The following is a 15,216-nucleotide window of genomic DNA, read 5'->3' on the forward strand; positions in this document are numbered from 1 at the left end:
ACTACGTCAGACAACAGGAAGAAAGTTAGCCACCAGGATATACGAACACCAGCTAGCCACAAAAACGCACGACCTTCTCTCCCTCGGAGCCCTACACACGGATTAAAAATACCACCATTTCGACTGGGACAACACATCTATCCTGGGACAGGCTAAGCAAAGACACGCTGGGAATTCACAAAGGCCTGGCACTCCATCCATAACGCCATAAACAAACACATAGATTTAGATGCCATCTATCAACCCCTCAGAAAACGAACAGGAAATGACATCACCACAAACCCCAGGAACCCCGTCGAGGAGAAAGATATAAATAGAAAGCAGGAGACAACAGCTTCGCTTCATTTGGAGGTCGCCACTGATGATGATGTTACCTAGCCAAGTAATGAAACGTCTGCAGAGCAAGCAAACCTACATCATACATTTTAAGTTATTTTTCATGTTTATGTTGCGTGAATCTGTGGTTATTGATCCACAGTTTAGTTTCACTCCCTATAGGTAACTTGCTGAATTCCCCAGTTGTTCATAGTTCAATGTGATGCATCCAGTGTGTGCATAACGAGAGGGAGTTTGCTTCCAACATCTTGTGTGTATTTGTGCCTTATGTCCAGCATTCATCAATGGCGAGAGCAAGGGGCGAGGGCGAGACCAATGTGTAAGTCTCTCCGTGCCCATGCACGGCACCCACAGCGTCAATTCTCCACTGTGCATTTACAGCCAGTTCTCACAGCCCCTACAACCACGCCCTGCCCCTTTAAAACATCGCCATTATTTCGTGCTGTCTCGCTGTGCTCTTCTCACCAGCATGAATTACTTCTACTCAACCTCCTCCACATTTCATCTGACAAAACATTCATTAAGAATTCCTTTGCATAAACATGCACTTCGCAGCTCTCGTTATTTGATTTTCCTGGATATCTTTCATACGAAAAAACGTTCACAGCAACTTGACTTGAAAACGAAAACCACGCTCCCTTTCATTATCCCAATGCAACCGACATTGCAATGTAGTTTATTCAACAGGCTAAAACTATTCTTTGTAATTTCGTAATAGCGGCAATGCATATAAACTGACCATTAGAGCTCCAGTTTCAATACGACAGCTGTGATCATCCCAAAACAACGCCATTGAAAGCCGTTGATGACAGCGACGAGAGTGGGATTCGAACCCACGCGTGCAGAGCACAATGGATTAGTAGTCCATCGCCTGAACCTCTCGGCCACCTCGCCACAGCAAAAAAAGCTGATATGACCTTATGAATAATTGAATTGGGTAAATTTATGCAGAGCAGCAGATATTTCTCCCTGGTGTTGGTAAAATGATAAATAACACAGTACGGTTCCAAGACTATTGTCTGACCCCTGGGTTTTGGGGCAAGTGCACTCCCATTGTCACACTATGCACACAGTGATCTGAACAAAAATGAGGAAATGAATATGTACCAAGGTGTGTTGAATTCTGTGAAGATTTGAAGTCAACAGAATGAAGAACCCGAGACAGCAGGAGGTGTTCTTTCAATAAAGAGTTGGATAGAGCTCTTAAGGATAGTGGAATCAAGGGCTATGGGGATAAGGCAGGAAAAGGATACAAATTGAGGATGTTCAGCCATGATCATAATGAACGGTGGTGCTGGCTCGAAGGGCAGAATGGCCTACTCCTGCACCTGCTATCTATTGTCTATTAAATTGCTTGTGAGGAATTGTTTTCCAGACTGGAGGCGAGTGCATAGTGCTCAATGTCATTATTCGGAACACCTAAATTCTGCTCAGATATTTTTGACACGCACTTGTGTCAGAACAGACAATTTCAAAATCCAAAATAAGGCTAAACTGAAAATTGAACTCAACAATGCTACAACCTTGATCTGTATCATTTTCCTGGGCGGTGCTACACCAAGTCACTGAATGATCACAGCAACACAGTGAGCAAGTGTCAGAAGGAAAATGAGTGCAGTGCCAGAGCGCATGCTGGGAGCAGCAGGTGACACAAGGGGAAGTACATTTCCCACAACAGGAACACTTCCCAAACAGCGGACTGCGGTGGAAGAATTCAGAGGGAGTTTGCACTGTGAAATTCGATGCCAGAGACACAATGGAAATCTGTCATTGAGTCTGTTCAAGACGAAGATTTTACGATTTCTACAGAAACAAAACAAAGTAAAAAGCTCATGGGTTAGTGAAGGCAAAAGATGAAATCGTACAATTCATCAATCTATCCATCTTTACAATGAGTACCTCACCACTTTTCTCACGCGGGGACAGACCCACTGGTGAAGATGATCATATAATCCCCGTTACGAGCCATGGAATCAGAGAAACTCAGTTTCCCAAACGTTAAGGTAAAACCAGGAATGTGGAGGTAAGCATTAACGTGTTGCTCCTGTGCTGAAGGTGACCAGTGCACGGTATCTCTGTTCCAGTATAGTGGGGTGTGCTGTGCCGAAGTTTTAATTTTGAGCCTCACATGGAGCAGCTTCAAAGGAGACATTTGCTGTCCAGAACCAGTCTGCACTGGAATGACGGGAGACACACTATGAATTATTTGAACTTCAGTCGCCTTTAGAAATAGCTGAGACTGACTCAGGACACGGGGGTTTAGAGATGTTGGCCTTACAAACCTTTCAGACATTCCGTGGAAGAATAAAGGAAGTGATAGATACGATGTTCATGAACTGGATAGACAGTAATTTACCTGATTGGAGTTTATAAATAGAGGCGTCATATTTAAAAGGCAAAGAGTTCATAGCGTAACTGTAAAACCTTTAGGTCACACTCAGTGGGAGTATTGTGTGTAATCCTTGTCCTCATTCTCCACCAAAAACATTTAAAGAAGTGAGAAAGGGCACAGACGCTGTTTCCTGGATAGCAAGATATTAGAAAGCCAAGTGATGTTGTTTACTGAGACATAAAATTATCAGAAAGGATACAAACGGGATGATAGAAAGAATGAAGGAGTTTATTCACGAGATTTGGAAATACTGGAGCAGAAACACGCAAGTTTGAGGTAAGCAAATGAGATTTTCACATAACGCGAGGTTTGAATGAGAAAATCGGGAAAGTCCCTCTTTCTAGTGAATCAATAATTTTCGTTCGAGCTTGAAAACCATTAGTGAATGATGAAGAAAAGTTTGGATGAGAGTTTGTTCCACTCAATAGACTTATTTAAATCGTGAACGACTTTCCAGAAATTAAACGTAGAAGCTGACTTCAGAGTGTGTTAAAACATACACGAGCAAACGTACAAGGAGAAAATTTACCATTGAGACAAAGTCAGTGTGGTTGTGTAACAATTTCGAGTTTGTTGACTTCAGCCACAAAGATATTTCATGAACACGTGCAACTGAATAAGACTGAGTATAACAAGTTCATGGATTGTTAAGGTGTGGCGTGTTATTCAAGGTGAAATTCGGTAAATGGAGCTGATGTCGTAAAATAACTGCAGACAGAAGTTATATCCTAATGAGTATGAATTGAATCGTCACTTGGAGATGCAACACCTACTTTAAAGATTTGACCTCATTCACATGATGTTATGTATATTTCGTACATTCTTAACTCCACCCAAGAAATCCACCAAGAAAACTCTGTCCTTTTGTGTTGTTAACCATCTGTACTTCTCTGCAGCATGCCATTTAAGATAAAATATGCTCAGACCAAAATTCAGTTCAATACAATATTCAAACGTTCCAATGTGATTTCTTTTTTGATTATTGCAACAACCTTTGCGAGTTTGCAACAAACTGTGTAACACGAAACAAGTTCAACATCTATTTTTCCGGAATTTAACGCAGTGCACATGGGAAACGTTATCCATCTGCTGAAAAATCACCTTCGTCTCTCTCTCCACATATGTCTCTTCACGTTTTAGATACTTGCAGTATGTTTGTTGATCAAGGAGTCATTATTCAGAAAATGTCGTTTCTCAATCCACAAACATCGGTATTTTCCCATAAACTTGGCTTTGCTCAATATCACCTTCTGTCCGTATCTCTCAACACGACGACAAATTGAAGTTGCTCCATGTGAGGCTCAAAATTAAAACTTCGGCACAGCACACCCAACTATACTGGAACAGAGATACCGTGCACAGGTCACCTTCAGCACAGGAGCAACACATTAATGCTTACCTCTACATTCCTGGTCTTACCTTCACGTTTGGAAACCGACTTTCTCTGATTCCATGGCTAGTAACGGGGGTTATATGATCATCTTCACCAGTGGTTCTGTCCCCGAGTGAGGAAAGTGGTGAGGTACTCATTGTAAAGATGGATAGATTGATGAAATGTACAATTTCATCTTTTGCCTTCACTAACCCATGAGCTTTTTATTTTGTTTTGCATCTGTAGAAATCTTAAAATCTTCGTCTTGAACAGACTCAATGACAGATCTCCATTGTCTCTGTGGCCTCGATTTTCATAGTGTAAACTCCCTCTGAATTCTTCCACCGCAGTCCGCTGTTTGAGAAGTGTTCCTGTTGTGGGAAATGTACTTCCCCGTGTGGCACCTGCTGCTCCCAGCATGCGCTCTGGCACTGCACTCATTTTCCATCTGACACTTGCTCACTGTGTTGCTGTGATCATACAGTGACTTGGTGGAGCACGGCAAAGGAAAATAATACAGATCAAGGTTGTAGCATTATTGAGTTCAATTGTCAGTTTAGCCTTCTTTTGGATTTTGAAATTATCTGTTCTGTACACAAGTGCGTGTCAAAAACATCTGAGCGGAAGTTAGGTGTTCCGAATAATGACGTTGAGCACTGTGCACTCGCCTCCAGTCTGGAAAACAATTCCTCACAAGCAATTTAATAGACAATAGATAGCAGGTGCAGGAGTAGGCCATTCTGCCCTTCGAGCCAGCACCACCATTCATTATGATCATGGCTGAACATCCTCAATTTGTATCCTTTTCCTGCCTTATCCCCATAGCCCTTGATTCCACTATCCTTAAGAGCTCTATCCAACTCTTTATTGAAAGAACACCTCCTGCTGTCTCGGGTTCTTCATTCCGTTGACTTCAAATCTTCACAGAATTCAACAGACCTTGGTACATATTCATTTCCTCATTTTTGTTCAGATCACTGTGTGCATAGTGTGACAGTGGGAGTGCACTTGTCCCACAACCCAGGGGTCAGAAAATAGTCTTGGAACCGTACTGTGTTATTTATCATTTTACCAACACCAGGGAGAAATATCTGCTGCTCTGCATAATTTACACAATTCAATTATTCATAAGGTCATAGCCGCTTCTGCATTTGTGACGAGGTGGCCGAGAGGTTCAGGCGATGGACTGCTAATCCATTGTGCTCTGCACGCGTGGGTTCGAATCCCACTCTCGTCGCTGTCATCAACGGCATTTCAATGGTGTTGTTTTGGGATGATCACAGCTGTCGTATTGAAACTGGAGCTCTAATGGTCAGTTTATATGCATTGCCGCTATTACGAAATTACAAAGAATAGTTTGAGCCTGTTGAATAAACTACATTGCAATGTCGGTTGCATTGGGATAATGAAAGGGAGCATGGTTTTCGTTTTCAAGTCAAGTTGCTGTGAACGTTTTTTCGTATGAAAGTCATCCAGGAAAATCAAATAACGAGAGCTGCGAAGTGCATGTTTATGCAAAGGAATTCTTAATGAATGTTTTGTCAGATGAATTCTGAAGGAGTTTGAGAAGAAGTAATTCATCCTGGTGAGAAGAGCACAGCGAGACAGCACGAAATAATGGAGATATTTCAAAGGGGCAGGTCGTGGGTGTAGGGGCAGTGAGAACTGGCTGTAAATACACAGTGGAGAATTGCTGATGTGGGTGCCGTGCATGAGCACGGAGAGATTTACACATTGGTCTCACCCTCGCCCCTTGCTCTCGCCATTGATGAAGGCTGGACATAAGGCACAGATAAACACAAGATGTGGGAATCAAGCTCCCTTTCGTTATGCACACACTGGATGCATCACATTGAACTATGAACAACTGGGGAATTCAGCATGTTACCTATAGGGAGTGAAACTAAACTGTGGATCAATAACCGCAGACTCATGCAACATAAACATGAAAAATAATTTAAAATGTAGGGTGTAGGTTTGCTTGCTGTGCTGTAGGTTTGATATCCAGACGTGTCATTACTTGGCTAGGTAACATCATCATCAGTGGCGACCTCCAAATGAAGCGAAGCTGTTGTCTCCTGCTTTCTATTTATATCTTTCTCCTCGACGGGGTTCCTGGGGTTTGTGGTGATGTCATTTCCTGTTCGTTTTCTGAGGGGTTGATAGATGGCATCTAAATCTATGTGTTTGTTTATGGCGTTGTGGTTGGAGTGCCAGGCCTCTGTGAATTGCCAGCGTGTCTTTGCTTAGCCTGTCCCAGGGTAGATGTGTTGTTCCAGTCGAAATGGTGGTATTTTTAATCCGTGTGTCGGGCTCCGAGGGACAGAAGGTCGTGTCTTTTTGTGGCTAGCTGGTGTTCGTATATCCTGGTGGCTAACTTTCTTCCTGTTGTCTGACGTAGTGTTTGTGGCAGTCCTTGCATGGAATTTTGTAGATGACGTTAGTTTTGTCTGTGGGTTGTTCTGGGTCTTTTACGTTTGTTAGTTTTTGTTTGAGAGTGTTGGTGGGTTTGTGAGCTACTAGGATTCCGAGGGGTCTTAGTAGTCTGGCTGTCATGTCTGAAACTTCTTTGATGTATGATAAGTGGTTAGGGTTTCTGGGTGTGTTTGGTCTGCTTGTCGTGGTTTGTTCTTGAGAAATCTGTGGACTGTGTTTTTTGAGTGTCTGTTCTTCACGAAATACGTTGTATAGGTGGCTTTCCTCTGTTTTCCGAAGTTCGTCTGTGCTGCAGTGTGTGGTGGCTCATTGGAATACTGTTCTGACGCAGCTTCGTTTGTGTGTGTTGGGATGGTTGCTGGTGTAGTTAAGTATTTGGTCAGTGTTTGTCGGTTTTCTGTCTGCGCAGGTTTGTATTTGTCCGTTGTCCTGTCTTTCTCCTGTGACATTCAGGAATGTGAGTTTGTTGTCGGTTTCTTCCTCCTTGGTGAACGTTATGCCTGTGAGGGTGTTGTTGATGATGTTAAATTTCTTTGCTATCTTGTTTCGTTTTGTGATGACAAAGGTGTCATCTGTGTAGCGGACCCAGATTTTGGTTTGATTTTTGGTAGGGCTGTTTGTTCTAGTCTTTGCATTACCGCTTCTGCTATGAATCCTGATAGTGGAGATCCCATGGGTGTGCCTTTGGTTTGTTTGTAGACTATGTTGTTGAAAGTGAAGTGGGTGGTGAGGCACAGGTCCACAAGTTTCGTGATGTTTTCATTGGTAATGTGATTGATGGTGTTTGGTGTATGTGATGGTCGCTTCTAAAAGTGTGGTCAGTGTTTCCTTTGCCAGGTCGATGTTGATGAAGGTGAACAGTGCTGTTATGTCGAATGAGATCATTGCTTCCCCTTCCTCTACTTTGGTGTTTTTGATGTTTTTTAGGAATTCCTGGGTGGAGTGGATGCAGTGCTGTGACTCTTCTATGCGGCATTTTAGTCTTGCGTTTAGTTCTTTGTCCAATCTGTAAGTTGGTGTACCGGGTAATGAAACTTTGGGTCTGAGGGTGCTCCTGGTTTAGGGATTTTTTGTAGTCCGGTTCGACTTGGCCAACACATTGATCCTGGGAGAGTCTAAGCAAAGACATGCCAGAGAATTCCCAGAGGCCTGGCACTCCAACCACAATGCCATAAACAAACATATACATCCAAATGCCATCTATCAACCCCGCAGAAAACAAACCGGAAATGACATCACCACAAACCCCAGGAAGCCCAACCAGGAGAAAGATATAAAGAAAGCAAGAGACAACAGCTTCGCTTCACTTGGAGGTCCCCACCGATGATGTTACCTAGCCAGGTAATGAAACGTCTGGATATCAAACCTACACCTCAGCGAGCAAACCTACACCCTAAACCTCAAACTGAGCTACAAACCTTCACAAACCTTGTGATTTAAAGTGTCTTTATACGCATATCAGTAATAGACTTTTCGTTACAAGACCCGTCTGGTTGAAAGAAGAAGACACCACATTTCAAGATGGATGACAACGTTACCAATTTTGTTTTGAAAGTGAGATCTATTTGATCATTTTACAGTGAACAAGTTCATTTTAAACAATGCAAACCACATTCTCTCACCTGGAATAAAAGTGTGATTTTAATATAAACATTGTCCTTGCTAAGTCGCAGTTACTCAACATGAAAAATAGGATGTAAGTTTTATTAAGCATAGATCAATTAGCACCATTATCTTACTTCAGATTGACTGCAGTATGCATATGCTCAGTAAGGTTTAAGAAAGAATGACTTTTGGAAATAATGATTTGGTGGTGACTAAAAATAATATTAGGTTCTCATGATGCGGATATTCCACCAATGGCCCCAGTGGTGGAAATTTTCAGTGGGCAGTATTTCTATGATGGTATAGAAGTATGTGAGCTGCCAGGGATGGGAGCTCCCACTTCCTCTGGAGCAGCGTCTTTTGACGTGGACCAGGGAGCATTGTGACACCAGTCTGGGAGTTCCAACAACACCTGGAGCAGCTTCTATTGACATGGAGCAGCAGGGAGCATTGGCACATCCGAATGCAAGATCTAACCTCATTTGGAGCATCTCCAGTTGGCATGGAGCAGGGACACTTGCGAGATCCATCTGGGAGCTCCACTCTCACCTGGAGCAGCTTTTAATGACATGTAGCAGCAAGGAGCATTGGGACATCAGAGTGATAGATCCAACCTCAACTGGACTGCTTCTGTTGACATGGAGGAGGGAACATTGGGACATCAGACTGGGAGCTCCAACCTCACAAGGATCAGAGTTTACTGACATGTAGCACCAGGGAGCATTGGGGCATCAGAGTGGGAGCTCCAACTTCAAGTCGAGCCGCTTCTATTTACAGGGAGTAGCAAGGAGCATTGGAACGTCAGGTTGGGAGTTCCAACATCACCTGGAGCAGCTTGTATTTACATGGATGAGGAGGGAGGATTGGGACATTAGGCTGGGGTAAATGATATTCAACTATTTTAATCTAAAGTAAAATATGTTTCAACACCTCAGATGTTAATTGATTTATGAAGAATCTTTCCAGGGAAAATAATTAATTCTTTAGATAGTAAAGACAAGTCCTGCAAATATTCATCTCAGGAAAACGGATTGGTACAGAAAGATTTGGGAGTGATGTTTCAAGACTTTGTCTTTTCTTTTCCGGCCCACTCTGCACTGGATTACATCACCGGAAGGACGTTTTCACTCATTTCCTGCAAATACGGACAGGTCACTAACATAATCTAAAGCTGAAAATTAATGGGAATATGCGATGTTATGATTAGGGTGGAGTTTACCTCAAATTATGGTGAAAACGCAGCAAAGTCAGTTGCAATTTCCAAGATCAGCAGTGACCTCATTGATTGGCTGATAAGATTTTGAATGGTCGTTTTTTTCGGGCCATTTGAAGTGAATCAATGATGGATATTATCTCGGTTCTTTGTTCACCTTGTGACTGTTACTGTTATTGCTCGTGTCCTTGTTAACACCACAGCTCTGCCGCTTGTAAAATCTCAGCTGTGCATCTGGCCTGTGATACAACCATTCGTATAGCTGGCTACGGATCAGGTGGTTGTCGGTTCGACTTTTAATTTGTGCAAGCGCATTATGGAGACTCATCACACATCCAACCTAATCATTTTTGTTATGCTGAGGTGGGTAATTTTTGAAATTTTCATCTCCACGAACGAAAATTCATTCACTGTCTTCGACCAGTTAAACATTGTCAAGAGCTGTCAGAGTAAAAATCACACAGCACCACATTGTATCGAACAGACATATTTGGAAGCACCATTGTTCCATGCACTGCTTCTTCATCAGGTGTTTGTCAAGTATTGGAATCTAAAATGGCTTTGTGTGATTATTAAATATATCCACCCCAGTCCAACACCAACACCTCCAAGTCATGGGTACCGTCGACACGTCGAACGGTCGGTTAAAGATCAGGTGATCTTCAAAAAGATCGCGCATATTGACACACACACCAAGTTTCTGCAGAAAAACACCCACCTGATGAAGGAGCGGCTCTCCGAAAGCTAGTGCTTCCAACTAAACTTGCTGGACTATGCACTGATATTGTGTAATTTTTAACTTTGTCTACTCAACTCAAACACTGGCACTTCCATATCATAGACAACATCAGTCATGTCCCAGCGCTGTCAGAGAAGGCAATCCTGGAATAGCCCAATACCAAGCACATAGGTAGGTTTCATTTTCAGAAACCAACGCACTCAATAGCTGCAGCTCCTATGTATGAAAAGGCAGAAAAGAAACAGCTGAGACTCAGTTTTGACAATATTTTGAAACTCTTTGGGAAGTGGAATCAGAGGAGAATGAAGGATTAACTGTCCGACTGTGCAGAGAGAGGGAAGGCACTATTCCCTTCTTTGATGAGCTGGGGTATTGATTGATCTAAGGCACGAAACAAATTCCTGGTAGACCTGTGCTCTGTGCATCAGGAACAAGAAGTCCTGACTTCCTGAACGGAAATGAAACCCAGGCCACTCAGTTAAAGCACTGAATACTAACCACTAGACCACCAGGGATGAGGGCAGAAGCAGTTGCACCGTTTCTTCATAACACAGTTTTTGGAATTATGTCACTGCAGATATGGTTCCCCTCAAAAATGATTGAATTATCGAGTGTTTACAGCACAGAAATGGGTCCCTTCATCTCATTTCCCAGCACTTGGTCTGTAACCTTGTGAACTCTGACGTTTCACCTGAATACTAATTTCTCTGGAACGTTTTAATCTCGTAAAACACAATAAATGGGATTAAAGTTTGAAATGGCTACTGAACCCCATTTTTACCCATAGACTGAAGCACGCAGAAACATTTCCCCAAGTGTGACACAGGCCTCGGGAGAAAACAAGCAGAATGTAAGATTTCACCGACTTGTCCGATGTTGCCCCATTTCAGAGTTCAACACCAATGTCTGGTTACAGCAAAGAAAGGAAGCATTCACCCCCTCCCGTCCCAGTGTTCCTTTCCCATTTTTTCCCCTTTACTCTGTTGTAATACTAACTCACCTCGTTGTTGCTGCCAAACTTGATCACTGCTCACGCCCGCTATTTCCTGTCCTGCCGAACGGTTTGCCTCAAGTTCTTGGAATGAAAAACAGTAATGGCCTATTTGAAGCACTTTTCTAGTTTACAAGGACAGTGTTATCACCACTGAGCAGGCACATTGCCAGCTCAGAGAGAAGGTCTCATTCTTTAGAAACTGAAATGCAAAGATGATTTGTTAGCCTCAGTGTTGTACACAAACCAACAAGACCAGAATCAGGCCGAGGGGATTACGCACAGAAGGATGGGAGAATAGAATGGCGAATCTCATGATGTCCAGGGTGATGTTAACAGAAATCTTCCCTGGTAGTATAGTGATGAGGATTCAGTGATTTCACTGTCATGGCTTGTCAAAGGTTAACGTGTCCAGTAATCAATATGAAATACAGCCTGATATTTCGAAGCAGAATGATGTTGTGCAGCAGACAGAATCGTTTCCCTGCATGACCTAATAAGAGAGCTCAGAAGAGCCAGGAGGAGATATGAGAGCCACGAGGAGACAGTAGAATTTGTTGGCGGATAGGATCAGTGTTAACCCTAAGGCTTTCCACAGGTTTGTCAGGAATAAAAGAATGACGAGAATTAGGGCCAATCAAGAATAATAGTGGGAAGTTGTGTGTGGAGTCAGAGGAGACATGGGAAACACTAAATAAGTATTTTTCGACAGTGTTCACTATATAAAATGAAAATGTTGGCGAGTTAGATACAGAGATACTTGCATCTAGATTCGAAGAGAGTGAGGTTCACAAGGAAGAGGTATTAGAAATACAGGAGAGTGTGAAAATAGACAAGTCCTCTGGGCCAGATGGGATCTATCCTAGGATCATCTGGGAAGCAAGGGAAGAGATTGCCGAGCCTGTGCCATTGATCCAGAAATCATCATTATCTACAGGAATAGTGCCTGAGTACTGGATGATTGCAAATGTGGTTCCCTTGTTCAAGAAGGGTAGTAGAGACAACCCTGGTAATTACAGACCAGTGAGTCTCACTTCAGTTGTTCGTAAAGCGTTGGAAAAGGTTATAAGAGATAAGATTTATAATCATCTAGAAAATAATAATCTGATCAGGGACAGTCAGCACGGTTTTGTAAAGGGGAGGTCGTGCGTAACGAATCTTATGAGTTTTTTGACAAAGTGACCAAACAGGTGGATGAGAGTAAGCAGGTTGATGTGCTGTATATGGATTTCAGGAAGGTATTCGATAAGGTTCCCACAGTAGGGAATTATACAAAATGCGGAGTAATGGGATTGTGGGTGACATAGCAGTTTGAATCAGTAATTGGCTTGCTGAAAGAAAACAGAGTGTTATAGTTGATGCAATATGTTCATCTTGGTGTCCAGTTACTAGCGGATTTCCGCAAGGGTCAATGTTGGGTCCACTGCTTTTCGTCATTTTTATAAATGTCCTGAATGAGGACTTAGAAGGATGGGTTAGTAAATCTGCGGACAAAAATATGGTCGGCGGAGTTGTGATAGTGACGAAAGATGTAGTAGGTTGCAGAGAGACATAGATAGGATGCCGAGCTGGGCTGAGAGGTGGCAAATGGAGTTTAATGTTGACAACTGTGAGGTGATACACTTTGGACAGAGTAATCGGAATGCAAATTACTGGGCTAATGGTAAGGTTCTTGGGAGTGCAGATGAGCAGAGAGATCTCGGTGTCCATGTACACAGATCCCTGAAAGTTGCCGCCCAGATTGACACAGTTGTTAAGAAGGAAAACAGTGTTTTGGCCTTTATTAATAGAGGGATTGAGTTCTGAAATCAGAAGGTTATACTGCAGCTGTACAAAGGTCTGGTACGGACACATTTGAAGTATTGTGAACAGTTCAGGTCACCGAATTATAAGAAGGATGTTGACGCTTTGGAAAGGGTGCAGAGGGGATTTTCTAGCATATTGCCTGGTATGGAAGGAATGCATTACGAGGAAAGCCTGAGGGCCTTGAGGCTGTCCTCGTTGGAGAGAAGATTGAGAGGTGACTTAATAGAGACATACAAGATAATCAGAGGTTGAGATAGGGTGGACAGGGAGAGTCTTTTTCCAAGTATGGGGACGGCAAACACGAGGTGCACAACTTTAAAGTGAGGGGAGATAGGTATAAGACAGATGTCAGAGGTAGTTTCTTTACTCAGAGAGTAGTTAGGGCATGTAATGCTTTGCCTGTAAAGGTGGTAGATTCGCCAAGATTAAGTGCATTTAAGTCGTCATTGGAGAGGCATATGGACGTACATGGAATAGTGTAGATGGGATGGGCTTCAGATTAGTATGACAGGGCGGCGCAACGTCGACGGCCGAAGGGCCTGTACTTCTATATTCTATTTGCTCCAGTTCCACATCAGCAATGTCATCTGCAATTGCCTGACGTTCAATCAGTTTAAAACAAGAACGGAGGGGGCGTCAGGAAAACGGAAGGGGAATAGTGGTTTGTGAGAATTAACGACATACCTCGTGGCGCCATGTTCGATGTAGATAATGAATATCGGTTTTCCTGTTTACCTTGGTATACTGATCACTACGGATCAATGACCCAATATTGTCTGCCCTTTGTGTGTTGTTCTTTGTACATTTCACCTGGGTTCAGTGCTCCGGGGGACCACGCTTTTTAAAATTTTGCACGTTTTACTCAGGTCTGTTTTGCAGTTTCATATTAAGGCCAACAATTTTAGGAACAGATAGACACCATTCAGACCATCACGTCTACTCCGCTATTGAATGGTTTCATGTCTGATCTGATAAACTTGAACTGCACTTTCTTGCCTTTCGCCATAACGGTTGATGTCTTTGCTGTTTGAAGATCTGCCGATCTCAGCCTCATTACACCTAATGACTCTTCCTCAACAGCCTTCTGCACACAAGAAAGTCCACTGATCCAGAACTGTCTGAGAGAGTAAATGCTTCTTCGTCTCTATTTTAATGGTGGGATCCGCATTCTAATACAAAGTTAAAAATCGCACAACACCAGGTCATAGTGCAACAGGTTTAATGGAAGCAATAGCGTTTGGAGAGCTGCTCCTTCATCAGCTGCCTGTGGAGTACACAGTGGTAAGGTACAGAATGTATAGCGAAAGGTTACAGTGTAATGTCACTGAAATTATACATTGGAAAAATACCTTGATTGCTTGTTAAGTCTTCCATCTGTTAGAATGACTCTGTTAGGTTCATTTCTTTCTTATGTAAATTGAAAAACTTTCTTTTAAGAGTTACGTTCTCAGGTGGAATTTACCAATTTGTGTCAGCACAGATAATATGTTGAAGGTGTTAGTCCCTGTGTGCCGCGCCCATACCATAATGTTTAGACTGACGCTAATCTAAAAAAAACAGCATGCTGCAGGCAAAAATGCCTTAAGACATGGTACATTGGTGAAGCTGAGCAGAGGCTACAACAAGGGAATGGGCGCTGCACATCAATCAACAAACACGTGTGCCCCTTCCCAGTTGGAGAGCACTTCAGTGATCCAGGACATTCGACCTCGGATCTTCGGGTGACAATCCTCCAAGGCGGGCTTCGGAACAGGCAGCAGCTAAAAGTGCCCCAACAGAGTCTGATAGCTAAATTCGGTACCCATGGTTATTGGGTTCATGTCACAGTACAGGTGATCCCATTGCCCTATCTACAGAGACCCTCCCCCCCCCCCACACACACACACATACACACACACACACATACATATCCGTCTGTGGGGTGAATTTGTACTTGCAGAGTTACATTGTATTTTGCTCAAAAACTGCATGAATCCATGTAAGTCTCTGGTAACTCATTTTTATAAATTAGAATCAGTCGAAACATTATGGAACAGACAGCAGCACAGGGGGGCAGACACCAGTTGTTAAACTTCATCTGAGAATGAAACTTTCAAGTAAAAATGTTTTGCGCTTTGCATATGAAAGAAGTGAAGCTAACATGGTCATTCTAACAGATCGGAGACTTAGCAAACAATCAAGGTATTTTTCAATGTACAATTTCAGTTGCATCACACTGTAAACATATGCAATAAATTCTGTGACTTACAACTGTGGACTCCACAATCACCTGCTGAATGCGCAGTGGTCCGAAAGCTCGTACTTCCAATTAAACCTGTTGGACTCT

At 42.8% G+C, this 15,216-nt stretch overlaps 1 long non-coding RNA gene and 2 other non-coding genes across 3 annotated transcripts in view; 1 reads left to right on the plus strand and 2 right to left on the minus strand.

The window, feature by feature from the left end:
• The window catches only part of LOC140470889 (uncharacterized), a 1,100,083-nt gene that overhangs the window by 108,696 nt on the left and 976,171 nt on the right, over nt 1–15,216 (minus strand). The gene's annotated exons all lie outside the window — the stretch shown is intronic.
• On the minus strand, nt 1,149–1,230 carry trnas-acu (transfer RNA serine (anticodon ACU)). The gene has a single exon. It is a non-coding gene; the product is annotated as a tRNA-Ser (tRNA).
• On the plus strand, nt 5,256–5,337 carry trnas-gcu (transfer RNA serine (anticodon GCU)). Its single transcript has one exon. It is a non-coding gene; the product is annotated as a tRNA-Ser (tRNA).

The sequence above is a fragment of the Chiloscyllium punctatum genome, chromosome 52 (assembly GCF_047496795.1).
Source record: "Chiloscyllium punctatum isolate Juve2018m chromosome 52, sChiPun1.3, whole genome shotgun sequence".
NCBI classification, from domain to species: Eukaryota; Metazoa; Chordata; class Chondrichthyes; order Orectolobiformes; family Hemiscylliidae; genus Chiloscyllium; species Chiloscyllium punctatum.